Below are 13957 nucleotides of genomic sequence, written 5' to 3'. Positions count from 1 at the left end.
GAGAAAGCCAGCCTGGTCTTTGTGAATCACTTCATTTAGTACTTTTTTAAGTCTATTTGCCAAAATATCTGCAAAAATTTTATAATCCACATTTAGGAGTGAGATGGGGCGGTAGTTCTTAAGTTGGGTCTTTTCAGTCTCTGATTTAGGTACCAATGTGATGAAAGCTTCTTTCCACGTTTCCGGTGCCCTCCCTCCCTCCATTATCTGGTTGCAAACCTCCATCAAAGGTTGTATCAAATAGTCCTTTAAAACTTTATAATATTTGGAGGTTAAGCCGTCCGGGCCTGGGGACTTGCCAAGTTGAAGATTTTGAATGGCACTTTCAATTTCTTGCTGTGTAATATTACAGTTCAGGTTTGTTCTCATTTCCAGGGGTATTTTTTGTAATCCATTAGTTTTTAGAAATTGATCCACCTCTGAGGCTTTTTGCGGCCCTTGTGTATAAAGTTCTTTGAAATACCTCTGGAAGCACTTTCTGATTTCCTCGGGTTTCTGAACCATTCTCCCTTCGATCTCTAGATTTGTAACCGTATTAAGCTTTTGTCTCTTTTTCAACTGCCAAGCTAGCAGTTTCCCACACTTATTCGCCGATTCGAAGGATCTTTGTTTCATTTGTTTAATTTTCCATTCCACCTCTTGGTTTATCAGTTTTGAATATTGCGCCTGGAAGAATTTCACTTCTCTTAACACGTCCTTCGACTTAGGCCTAGATCTTAATTTTTTCTCTCCTTCTCTTATTTTCTCCAATATCTTCTCCTTCTTTTCATTCCAGAGCCTTTTCTTAATTGTGTTTTGTTGTATTAGAAACCCTCTCATAACTGCCTTACTTGCGTCCCAGATTGTTCTTTTTTCCACGGTGGTATTCAAATTTATCTCAAAATAGTCCTTTAAGGTTTTTTGGGCCTTCTTCACAATCTCCTGATCTCTTAATAAGGTGTCATTCATTTTCCATCTAAAGGTACCGGTTGTGTTAAGTCTCAATTCCACTTTCAAAGCACTATGGTCGGAGCAGGTTTTTGGGCAGATTTCCACTTTTCTAGTCTTAGGTGCCAGTCCTCTAGTTGTCCAGATTTGGTCGATTCGTGTCCATGTCAGATGAGCTTCAGAAAAGAAAGTCCCTTCTTTCCCTAGAGGGTTCTTAACCCTCCAGATGTCCACTAAGTCCATATTGTCTGTCATTTCAAAAAAAGTTTTGGGTAGTCTGCCGTCTTTCGATATGTTAGCACTTTGTGACTTATCCATATGTACAGAGACAACCCCATTCATATCACCCAGCATAATGATGTTGCTATAATCCAAATAATCCAGCATGGTCTCATGCAGCTTCCTGAAAAATTCCGACTTTCCCTCATTTGGAGCATATATTCCTAATATCAAAATTTTTTCTCCTTGTGTCTGTATTTCAATCGCCAAAATTCGGCCGTATTCATCTTTAAATAAAAATTTCGGTGACAGGCTCTCCTTTGCATAAATCACCACTCCTCTCTTCTTAACTTTGTCCGAAGAAGTAAATTCTTGGCCTAGTCTTTTGTTAATTAACACTTTTCTATGGAGCCTTGTCACATGTGTTTCCTGTAGGCAGATAACGTCCAATTGTTCCTTTTTCAAAATGTGAAAGACTTTCCTTCTTTTTTCCGGGGAATTTCCGCCATTTATATTCCAACTAAGAAGCTGCAGAGACATCCTGAATCAGTTGACGGGTTCTACAATGGGGTATCTAAGCTTCCTCCCGATCCCGGGGGAGGTAATGCTGGTCCTGGTCCTGGTGGTATATCTCTTGGAGATGGTCCCGGTGGTGGTGGAGGCCAAGAAGCTGCGGCTCCTTTTTGCAGGTCCTCCTCGTGGTCGTGTAGGAACTTCTGCTGGTCTTCAGGTGATTTAATCTTTATTTTCCTTCCTTTGTAAGTAAATGAAAGTCCTTGTGGAAACTCCCACCTGTAAAGAATTCCGTTGTGTCTCAACAATTTGGTCAAATCTATATAGGTAGTCCTAAGTTCCAAGAGATATTTGGGTATATCTCTGTAAATTTCGGCCCTTTTACCTTCTACCTCCAAAGATTTCTTAAAATGTAGGCCTAGTATCTTATCCCTTTCTTCTCTTGATCTCAGAGCAACCAAACAGTCTCTGGGCTTATCTTTCTTTACTGATTTTCCCAGTCTAAAGGCTGTCACAATTTTAAAGTCCTTTTCTTCCTCAATTCCCCAGAATTTGGTGAACAAAAGTGTCAAAAATCCCTCTAAATTATTTTGTTCCAATTCCGGGATAGCCCTTATCCTGAGATTACTATCTTTACTCTTCAATTCAACCAATGCCAGATAGGCTTGTTGTTCCCCTACCTGCCTTCTCAAAGGTCTCACCTCTCCTTTAATTTCTTCCACCTTTAAGTTCGCCTGTTCTGCTTTTTGGTTGGCTTCCACAGCTAATTTAAAGTTTTCTGCCGTAGCTCCTTGCAATTTCTCAATTGCCTGAGTGTGCTGCGAAACCTGTTCAGTTAATTTGCCAATAGAGGATGTAGCTTGGTCAATCTTTGATGTTTGATTGTCCACTTTTTGGTTTAAGACTGCCAATTGTTCCAAAATTTGTTTTAAAACTGTTTCAGATCCTCCAGTTGCCATGTCTTCTGCAGCAGGCTGCACTAGTTCCACCTCCTGTGCTGTCAGCACAGTTGGGACAGATGATCTGCGATGATGAGTTAAAGTTGTTTGCAAAAGTTGCCCAGATTTTTTCTCTTTTTCTTTATCTTTAGCTTTAGCTGCTCTTGTTCTCCCTGTGCCGCTCATTCCACACCTGCCTCTGTTCAAGGTCAAATGGTCTTTTGTCCCATGAGAAAAACAAGTCCCAAATATAAATAAAAAAACCACGAAAGGTTTCAATAAAACTCAGTTCCCATGCAACTATGTTTCCACAGTCCTATAGGGGGAGTATTCCAAAGCTTCGAAAAAGAAAGGAACTATTTTCCGCCATTGAAGTTCCTCAATTCCCCATATTGAGTTTAGTAATTCCCAAACACAAAAGGAAGGTTTCCAGGACTTCTAGTTTTTTAAAATCCAGCCATAAAGTATCAATACAAGTCCATGTAACAATGTTTAATATTAGTATCTCAGTCTATGCAACAATTTCGATCTCTGCAACAATATCGTCAGTTTGACAGCAGTTTGACAGTTCTTTTTCTATGCACTGGCAGCCCGGTGACGGGGTTATCTCTTTCAGCCCCGTTTAGCCCAAAGATTGGAGGATAGTTCTAAAGAATAAAAGTCTATACAACCCACAGTTCTTTTCCTTTTTGGCTTCAGAATACAGAGTCTCTCAATGCACCCTTTCTTCCACTTTAACAATCCCTTTTTAAATACTTCAGCTCGTTTCCGAGCCCTTGCTTTGATCTGATTAGCAGAGTCGGAAGGCGGACTTCCTGTTACTCGCCTCCCGCTTTCGGCCGAATTTCTTCAATTTAGTTGGAAAATTTAGGACCCTTACTCACGGGTATGTTGCTCCAATTCCGATAATTTCAAGAAGAAAGGTCAGCGCTCATCAGCAGCAGCAGCGCGGCTTTGCTTCCACGAAAAGAGCGATGAACTCACAGCGCCGCTCCCCCTTTCACGTTCCGGAGCCTCTTACGAGGCTCCTTCACAGCTTCTGGGGGGGCTCCAGGCGCCCGCCGAGTCCCACGGCCGCAGGCTCACTCTGCCTGCGGTTTTTCTTGATGGGTCTCCGCTTTGCCGCAGCGGACGACCCTTTTTCGCGGAGCCCCTCTTCACAGCGCAAAGAGGACCGCCATTGCTGTTTCGCGCCGCCTCCGGAAGTCTAAGCATTTGTGATTTAAACAAAGGGGTAATGTAGAATTATTTGTCAACTTCCAATGGCATTCTGGATGAGAAGGATCTTTGATTCAGCAAAGGACTTATCTTAACCTATGTAATAATAGCAAACACATCTTCTGAGTGTGGATCCTTATTTAGCCAAAATGACACCGTCTACACACACAAGGAATGTATCAATCAGCTTGGAGTAACCAAGGTTTGCAGAATAATGTTGGGAAGGGAAAGTGGGAAACCAAGGGGAAATGGAATGGAGAAACCTGGAAAAGGCTGGAACTCTTAAAACGCATTCCACACTGCAATATTTTGTTGCAGGTCCTTTGACTCTTATTTATCTACAGAATTTTGTCTCACGGAGTCAAAAAACAGAATTTGGTTTAATGGCCTGGAACCTCCTTGATAAACCCTTGAGCTTTTATTGTCCACAATACAGCCACATGTCAAATCATTTGTAGGTTGCAATCACCATGAGTGAATGCCCAATTTAACAGTTGCATATGTAACATAGTTGTAGACAATTTAGTTTTCAAATTTGTCCAGTTGATAGAGGTGATCGGTATTTATTATGCACGCGGTGCAGCACAATTACTTGCATCCTTTATTTTCTGTGGATTTCAGTCAGACGTGATATATATCTGAACAGCTGCTCTAACAACTACACAATACATATGCTCAGATATCATAAATCAGCAGAAAGTTATAGGCATGCTAAATCCTTTTCGTTTGATTAGCAAATAGTTTAATTTAAATCCTGACAGGAGCAAAGAAAGAAGAGCAAGGCACTCCCTGATAACAGTCTGCTTCCTTAGAAAGACTTGCCTTTGTGCTTTGCGTTGCAGATCGACTTGGCCAAGTGTCTGCACTGGCTGCTTTTCAGACAGAGGATGTTTCCAGCCCTGTCTTGCTGATGCCTGGGATGAACCTGGAAATCTTCAAAACAGATGCTTTTCCACCAGGGGTGGGGTCCCTCTGGTGTGGGTGCCAAATGCAGCCTTCCAGGTCTGTCCGGCGGGCCCTCAAAACTCTTCCCAGGCTACGCTCTTCACTGCCCCTGCTTCACACCCTGAGGGGTTTGGCCTGGCAGCAATATGTCCTTGAACTTTGGCCTCTTGGCCGTGTGGACAGAGGACAGAGAGAGCTTTGTGTGTGTGGAAGCTAGCCTACTGTGCATGCATTGCTCCACCTACTTTTGTCTCTGGCTCTGCTCACCACTGGCATGCAGCCACTAGAAGTCTATCCAGAAGGAAAGCTGGCCTTCAAGCTGAAAACCCTGCTCTCCCACCCACCCCTGCTCTACCACTGAGCTTACAACCCTTCCCCAGTGGCTGGTCTACCTGTAGCACACTAAGCTGTCTTGGGCAGGTGTGGGAAGACAAGAGGATAGGCCTGCCCTGCAGCAGAGGCTGGAACCAAGGTGACCTTTTAGTGTTTTCCAATTTTGATTATTTTGGAATCAAAACAGTTCTAGCATCATGGAATCCCTATGTTGAAACGGTGCTCAAGAGGCCCTGTAGTCCACATGATTTTCTTGCCCATCTTATTCCCACGTCATTCTAACACATGTCAAGCAAAGCAGCTGAAAGAAGTATGCAGAGAATAGAGAAAGAAACGTGAGAAGAGAGGAGAGTATTTTCCTATTTGCCATCCTTTGGACTCCCCCCAGAAAACTCACCCAACTAAATGTGCTGCATCCTGGCTTTGGTTATGTGCAGTGCAGCTGCAAGAAGATCAAACCTCTCAATTCTGAAGGAAATCAGCCCTGAGTGCTCACTGGAAGGACAGATCCTGAAGCTGAGGCTCCAATACTTTGGCCACCTCATGAGACGAGAAGACTCCCTGGAGAAGACCCTGATGTTGGGAAAGATGGAGGGCACAAGGAGAAGGGGACGACAGAGGACGAGATGGTTGGACAGTGTTCTTGAAGCTACCAGCATGAGTTTGACCAAGCTGCGGGAGGCAGTGGAAGACAGGAGTGCCACAAAGAGTCGGACACGACTAAACGACTAAACAACAACAAGTGCAGCTTGTTGTCGGATTAGGTTTAGGAATGAGTAAATTCTCCTTGAATTAACTTGGAAATTATTCACACACTCCATTTATTAACAACATTTGTATACCGCCCAATAACTGGCACTCCCTTCCAGGCAACCTTCTGTTGACCACATGTCAGCAGTGGGTGGGGTTAGAGTTCTGAATGGGACACTGCCGTGGGCAACCTGATGAAGTTCCAGTAACTATGGTGCCTGTCCATAAAAACAAGCCTAGAGTGAAGGACTAAGGTGATGCCAGCAGGTCCCAGGAAAAATCTTGTGAGATTTTGGGGGAGATTTGTGAGAGCCAGGCTGGATGGGTGGAGCCTTTGGTGAGAGCCTGGGGGCTGAGAGGTGTTAAGTGGGGAGGTCTGTCAGAAGGAGAAGGAATTTGATATCAGTGTATATATATATATTTAGCAAATTGCACTAATGGTTTTATTGTGTATTTTCGGAATTGGTGTGTTTCAGTTTTCTGTACACTGCTTAGAGATATTTGTATATATGAAGTGGTATAGAAACAGTCTAAATAAATAAAACAAACAAATAAATATATAGACCAGTCAAGAGAATGCAAGAGAGTGGGAAACAAGAAAACTGTGTCCTTCAGAGAGCTGCTCCAATGCTGAAGCCCCCTCCCTCATAAGGAGAGAAAAGGGATGGGACACAATTCTAGATGAGGCTCAGCTGGCGACTCTCATTATACTTCTAATTTCTTAAACTCCTCGGCCATAAGTCTCTTGTTAATGATGACTAATGTCAGAATCAAACTGCCACTTCTCAGGAGAAAGAGCTTAGTCACTAGGGTGAAATGGACCACGAAAAATAGCCCATTAAATGGCAAGCTTATTAAGTACTGATACGTGTTGGGAGGAAAGCAGAAGGGGGCTGAATCTGCCAGCGATACAAAGTCGGCTGGCTATTATGGAACTTGTAAATAAGTGTTTCTGTTTGGCTAATTGCTGTTTATCCACAGGAAGATTGAGAGAGCATAATTGCTTTGAAACATAAATCCCTCTGTAAACTATAATTACTATTAAATTGTTCCCAGCTTACAAAATACTTTACCCTTCCAAACTGATTTAGGCACCAATCCTGTACATTTACCTGGGACTAAGTCCTATTGAGCTTACTGGAGTGAACTTATTGGATTGCAATGCACATCTCATAACACTCTGATCTCAAGCAGAGAGGTATTGCCACAAAGGGCTTGATTTGAGCTGCAATATAATGAGGAAAGTGCCTGTTATCAAGTCAGACCACGTATCTCAGGTTAGTCACTGGCTAGCTGTGACTCTTCAGGATTCTTTCAGACAGGTGTCTTATACAGCCTTACTAGAGGATTGTGGGGGACATGGGTGTCCACAGGTGGACAAAGGAGGGAAACATCTCCCCCTTCCAAAAAATCATGATACCCAGATTCCCTGCTTTCATTTTTAAATAAGTGTTAAATTGCCAGCATTTGCCTGAGTTATGAGGCAAAATGTGCAAGCACCATTTGTTTGATGGACCTGTCCTCTGATGCTTATTCTGCATATGTTTTTATTTGGAGTATTTACTATCCCCGCTCCTGAGGGGAAATTCTGCAAAAACACTTTCGGGCAGGGATTGAACCTGGGAATGTGGAGCATGTGCTGTGTCACTGACCAATTCTTTACTTGGCAAACTGCCATTTTCTGCTCACAGATATGATCGTAGTGGTGATCATTTGAACTTTATAGTTGCTTGCTATACAAAAAAAGGTCTCAAAGTGACTTATTTTTTTTACGAGCATAAAGCAGAAATGCAAAAAAATACATAGTAAGAAAAACATAGAATAGTTAATAATAAAAAAAAATCAACAGAAACCTCCCTGCCCCATAACTGCAGCAAATGCTTCAGTAGCATCAATAACAGCCAACAACCGTTGGCTTTAAATGCTGGGGGAAAGAGACGTGGTTTTAACTGGAGCAGAGAAGATGTTAGTGATGGCACCAGGCACCTCTCACTGTGGAGAGCATTCAACAAACGGAGCCACAACTGAAAAGGCCCTCTCTTCAAGCATCTGTCAGAGGGGAACCCAGTGCAGGGCCTCAGGAAAGGCATACTACAGTCAGCAGGAGGAAGAAATTTTCCAGGTAGTCTTATTTTATCCCACATGGAGGGACATATTTCTTGTCTCCCTTCCAAATGTCACTTAGCAGCTCATCAAGACCTCCCCGGCACATTGCTGCTGTCTGTTGCACTTATTTACCCTACAGGAGGAGCCAATCTTACCATGGGCATAGCCAAGGGAGGGAAGGGGGGTCAGCTGCCCCCCTAGATCAAGTAAAACCATAGAAATACTTAACTAGCTGACTAATCAAGTTCTGCCCCCCCCAACAAAGTCCTGCCACCCCAACAAAAATCCTGGCTACACCCATGTGTCTTACAATGATTTAATCTTTTTTTTAAAAAAAATATTTTTCATTGAATTGTTACAGAAATAGAACGAAGAAAAGAAAAAGAAACACCCATACCATACAGAAGTGAATAAAATTATTACAAAACCAAATGAAAAACACAAATGACTTCCCATCTACTCCTTAAGTAAAATACACAAAACTTGTTGCCGATACAAACTGTTATCATGATTAAACTGCTTCTTAATTAGTCTTGGGTCTCACATTATTCTTAAAACTACTGCTGAAATTAATTAAATGCTGCAACAGAATTTAAACTGCTATAATTATTTTTAAATACATTTTGAAGACTTCCCATTTTGATACAAATACCTGTTTTGGTTTGTTCTTTATTTTTTCGGACAAACTATCCAATTCCACGTATTCTATCAGTTTTTGAATCCATTCCTACACTGAGTTAATTAACGCAACCAAATGTGATGTTTTGTCTCTGAGTTTAGGATATCAGATGCTGACCAGACCCAAACCTCCTTAGCTTCAACAACTTTTCTCTGCCTTGTGTCTTGAGTACCCATTTTTACAAAATACAAACATGCCTTATAGTGAGTCCAGTTCTAGCTCAGTTTTGTCTACACACTGACTGGCTTTCCAGAGTTTCAGACAATGATATTTTCCAGTCGTATCTGGAGGCTGAACTCAGGATTTTCTGCATGCAGCACAGATGCTTGAAAACTGAGTTATGGCCCTTCCCTAAACAACTTTTCAATCCAGTAAGTTGGATAATTCACAAAGGGTTTATTTATTTAGTAGCAAAGGTTGCATTTGTTGGGCTTCTCTACCTATCCTCCTCAAGACAGTATTTGAGCTGCTAGGGTACCACACAAAACCAGTTTTACAAAAGCCAAAGTCTTGTGTTCCAAAAGGGCGCTTTCATTATGTCCTTAACATGAAAATATGATCTGTGCAAATCCCAAGGGCAGCAAAATTTCCTAGCGTTGCCATTTAGCTAGTAGCAGGAAACCAGTCTTTTGCTTATGAGGAAGAGGTACAGTGGCTTGGATTCTGGTTTCTTTGGAGCTTCTGACTATGTAGTAGGCATTTGTGAGAGATTCATCAGCCAATCCAGGTAAATTCTCACTGTGGCAACAAAGGCCCTAATGTATGTGACAATTAATTGGCTCTTGCTATAGTTTTGAGAGCACATATTGATTATATATCAAGCCTTCAAGCTAGGCACAGACCTTCATCTTATTAACTCGTTGGGAAGGGATGGCATTTTGTCAGTAAAAAACAACCAACCAGACACATTTTTGAGTTGACAAGTCTCTTTCACATCCATCAGATAGTTGAGATAAATTAGTTCAGCAGCTGTCTGATTTCACTTAGAATTGATTGTGCCTTGGTTGATATATCATCTGATTGAAGTTTTCTCATTCCAATGATGGCAGTTTTTCATGTGACTTTTTACCTGCCTAGTGGTGCAGATGCTTCTGAGCTGCTTGATGAGCATTGAAGCCTTGTGTCAGATACAGGGCTCCCCAGAGAGACGATGAGGATGGGGACAGAGAGCCAGAGAATGTCAGAGCTCTCCAGAGAGACAGAGAGCTAGAGGAGGAAGGAGTAGTTCTCTTTCATTCTCAGCCATTTGTAGACAGCCCCCCGCAACCCCGCTTCTCCTCTGCAGGAGAAGAGGAGATAAATTCTCAGGGAAGTGAGAGAGGGCGGGAGGGAGGCCAAGGCACTGATAAGCGTTCTCTAACAACAGCACAAGGGGGGAATGATTCGTCAGAGGAAGAGGTGGGACGACAGCCAGAATATCCCCAAGCTCGTAGGTTAACGAGGGTCAAGGAAATACGTCAATCAAAGAAATGAAAGGGGGGCTTCTGGAAGACATCCTGTTGGCGGAGGAATCCGAGCTCAGATTAAGGTTACCAGACATCCCCATTTCCCAGGGACAGTCCCCGGAAATCCATTGAAGTTGAAAAGTGTCCCCGGATTCATTGAAAAAAATCTGGTAACCTTAGCTCAGATGCCTCAATGTCTTGAAAGGGGTTGGTAGCCGTTGGAGCGGCTCTGAGTGTAAATACTGTATATAATAAAACTGCTTGAAAACTGACAGAGTCTGCTTGCTGCCTGATTAAGCTGAAGTGCCAACTGGATCAGGACGCCTTGTTTCTTTGAATGGAGGGTGGCCTTTTACAAATGCAGGCTGATATCATCAGTGCTAAAAAGTTATCAAGAATCCATTTTGAATAAAGGAAGGGGTTGCCAAACTGCGCAGCCTAGGCCCAGTTAATATCATTAGACCATCAGGACTGGCGCAAGACAGTGTGCCATTGCCACCACTTCTGCTCTGAAGAAGGGATGAAGCAGCCCAGGAAAGTGCCTGCTGTGGCGTTTGCCCTCCTAGGTGACATCATGCTGGGTCATAAGGAAAGGGTTAAATGAGTGTGAAGTGATTGGCAAGTGGGAACCCAAGGGGAGGAGTTAGAGTTAGAGTTAGTGTTGTTAAGGAGTCAGTTGGGTGTTAGAGAAGAGAGAGGGAGGATAAGTCTGTCGGTTGGGATAGTTTGATGTGAGAGAGTGAGAGAATCTGTTAAGAGGAGTCAGATAGACAGTTGGGATAATCAGTTAGAAGTTATTACGAAGGTATAGGCCGGTAAAGAAACTAAGATTGAGAAACTGACAAGAAAAATTATCTGAAACCATAAACTTGTTAATGCTTATAAAATAAACTTGTTTATTTGGTTTAATGTTAACAACTGTCTGGACTCCGTGTGTACCTGAGAGAAACGGGTTGGTGGCAGCGGGGAAGCAATCACAGTGGTGGCACAGGGATCAATAGATTGCCACACTGTCCCACAGTGACAGGCAATAAAGCAGAACAAGAGACACTAATTTCCCTCTCCCTGGCACGTATCTTGTGTATCACCCTGAGATCTTTTGATGAAGGGCAGTATATAAATAACAACAACAACAACAACAACAACAACAGCAGCAACAACAGCAACAGCAACAGCATCTCCTTCTCATAGCTAGACCTGTAGTCAGACTGAGATGGATTCTAAATAATCAGCATCACCCAAGACTTTCTGGAGTTTGGATGCTACAGGCTACTTCAATACCTTGCCACCAAATGGCAAATTGGACAATTGCCACAGGATCTAAATCTGGCTTTTAAAGGGATGGCTTCACTACCTCCATCTTAAGGCTGCTGGGGATTTCTCCTTCCCTCAAGGAGGCATTAACCACTCTTGAGGTGCAGATGCTCAGCCCTAATCTCTCTGATTTAATCAGCTAGGATGGGTAAGGATCAAGCCAACAGATGGTAGGCTTCATCACTCCAAGTGACTTGCTGCCATCTTCAGATAAGAGAAGCTGAAAAGTTTGCAATTTTTTAGGTTGTAAAAAGAAATCACCTGCTATTATGCCTTTTCAGCTTTCTTGGGCATTATATTGTATCAGTGGATTTAGTGTAGGATGGCAACATTACAGTAAAATATCCAAATCATCAAAATAGACACTTGAAACCTAGCAGCCACATAAGAGAACCTTATTGAATCTAATTTTCATTTCCCTAGCTGAGGTTTTCCTAGGACTGCAGCCATTACGGGAGTGTTCAAACATCAAGCACTCTTCATTCCTCGTGACATTTTAAAATAAGTAACTCCCTAACCACTCAGGTCCCTACATTCTAAGTGAGTTTTCACTTAATGGAGTTCCTTTGCCGGTGTGCAGCACATTCTAATCAAGGGTATTGCAGTTTTAGTAAGATAAATCCTTTCCCTTGTAACCTATTTCTGCAGTAGTCCTCAGAAAGGAAAAGTTATTGTTTGAAAGGAAGGCACCAGTCTATTTGCTTTCTTCCTAAGGGTGCTTCCGATGTCTACTTCTTCCACTGAGCAGAAAGAGATAATGGAAGAAGTGTCCCAGTAGGACAGGAGTGGTGAATCTCAGGTCTCTATTTCACCAATGGTGTTTTCCTCAGTCCACACCTCTTCCTATCCCTCTTCTGTGCTTTCTTCAAGTGTTCTTTGCCTGGCTCAAATGTAGCCTTGAACTATGGTGCCTCTTGCTTGCTAGGATGGCATCATAGCTGTCAACTTTCATATTTGAAAATAAGGGATCAGCAGCCTCACCTGTCCCGGGGACAGTCTACGGGATATCTAACAATCCGGGATAGCAGTGGGAAATGGTGCTGGAATAAGGGAATTTCTCGCAAAACAAAGGGAAGGTTGACAGCTATGGATGGCATCAATACAAAAATAATTATAAAACCTAGTCTTTGAAAAAGGGATGTGGGTGGCGCTGTGGGTTAAACCACAGAGCCTAGTGCTTGCTGATCAAAAGGTCGGCGCTTTGAATCCCCACGACGGGGTGAGCTCCCATTGCTCAGTCCCAGCTCCTGCCAACCTAGCAGTTCGAAAGCACGTCAAAGTGCAAGTAAATAAGTAGGTACCACTCTGGCGGGAAGGTAAACGGTGTTTCCGTGCACTGCTCTGGTTCGCCAGAAGCGGCTTAGTTATGCTGGCCTCATGACCCAGAAGCTATATGCCGGCTCCCTCGGCCAGTAAAGCGAGATGAGCGCCGCAGCCCCAGAGTCGGCCATGACTGGACCTAATGGTCAGGGGTCCCCTTTACCTTTACCTAGTCTTTGAAAGAAGCACACAATTGTTGTATGAGGATAATGCAGGCAACCCTTAGAGTCAACTAGCATGAAGCCATGCACTCAAAGAGGTGCATGGATATAACAACATAACTTATGAAAGGACAATTCTTTACAAAGAAAATTTGCTTAAAAAGTAATGCATACCTTGCATACTGCACTGATTTTAGTCCATTTCTTTGGTGGGAGATCATTGGAGCTTAAGTAGCAAAGTTAGGTTATGAAGCTATAAAATTGAAAAAGTGTTTGATGGATTTGAAAAGATAAAGCCTCTTCTGTAGTTTGTGGAGCAGGAAGCTTTTGTTCAGTGTATGTCAGTTTCAATTTGATGCTGCTGCAGAGAAGTTATTCTGTGAGTGGCTAATCTGATTGAAATGTTATAGGGATATCAGAAAAAAATTTGTTCCAGTGGCTTTGGGCACAGCATCACCTAGTAAACAAAATGTAGATGTATGAAAATGGGCCCAAACCATAAATCTGTATGCCACTAGATTATTTTAAAATAAGAGAAATGAGTTCACATCCTGGGGTTTAATTTTTCCTAAAAATACCACAAAGTCTGCACTCCAGAGATTGCATGCTTGGGCGCACTAGGTTTTTGGTAAGGTTCTTCAGCCATCAGATCAATCATTTTATTGTTGGAGATGAAGTCATAATCTCCATAGATCAGCTGAAGTGGGGCCTGTGTCTGATGTGTGTGTATTTTTGTGAGTAGCTATGTCTGATGTGTGTGTATTTTTATGTTGAGAACTATCTTGTGATCTTCAGATGAAGGGCCGTATACAGATTTAATGAGCAACAACAACAACGACAGTTGCAGGTTGCATCAAATGGTGGGAGGTGACTTGGGGCACCCAATTTTCTCTGACCCCCCTGTTTTTGCTGTCTTCTTGTTAACAGTATATTCTAATCTATTCTGGAGGATCCCCAATCCTCAGGTACATCTTTTTGAGGGCTGAAGCAACGGGGAGGGCGCTTCAGCAAAAATAATGGATCTTGATGTGTGGATGCAAGCTTTTCCCACTAAAGCAAAGCCATTGGACATAACTTAGAGTTCATTAA

The sequence above is a fragment of the Podarcis gaigeae genome, assembly GCF_964106915.1.
Source record: "Podarcis gaigeae genome assembly, chromosome: 9".
NCBI lineage: Eukaryota > Metazoa > Chordata > Lepidosauria > Squamata > Lacertidae > Podarcis > Podarcis gaigeae.
This window is presented reverse-complemented; position numbering follows the sequence as displayed.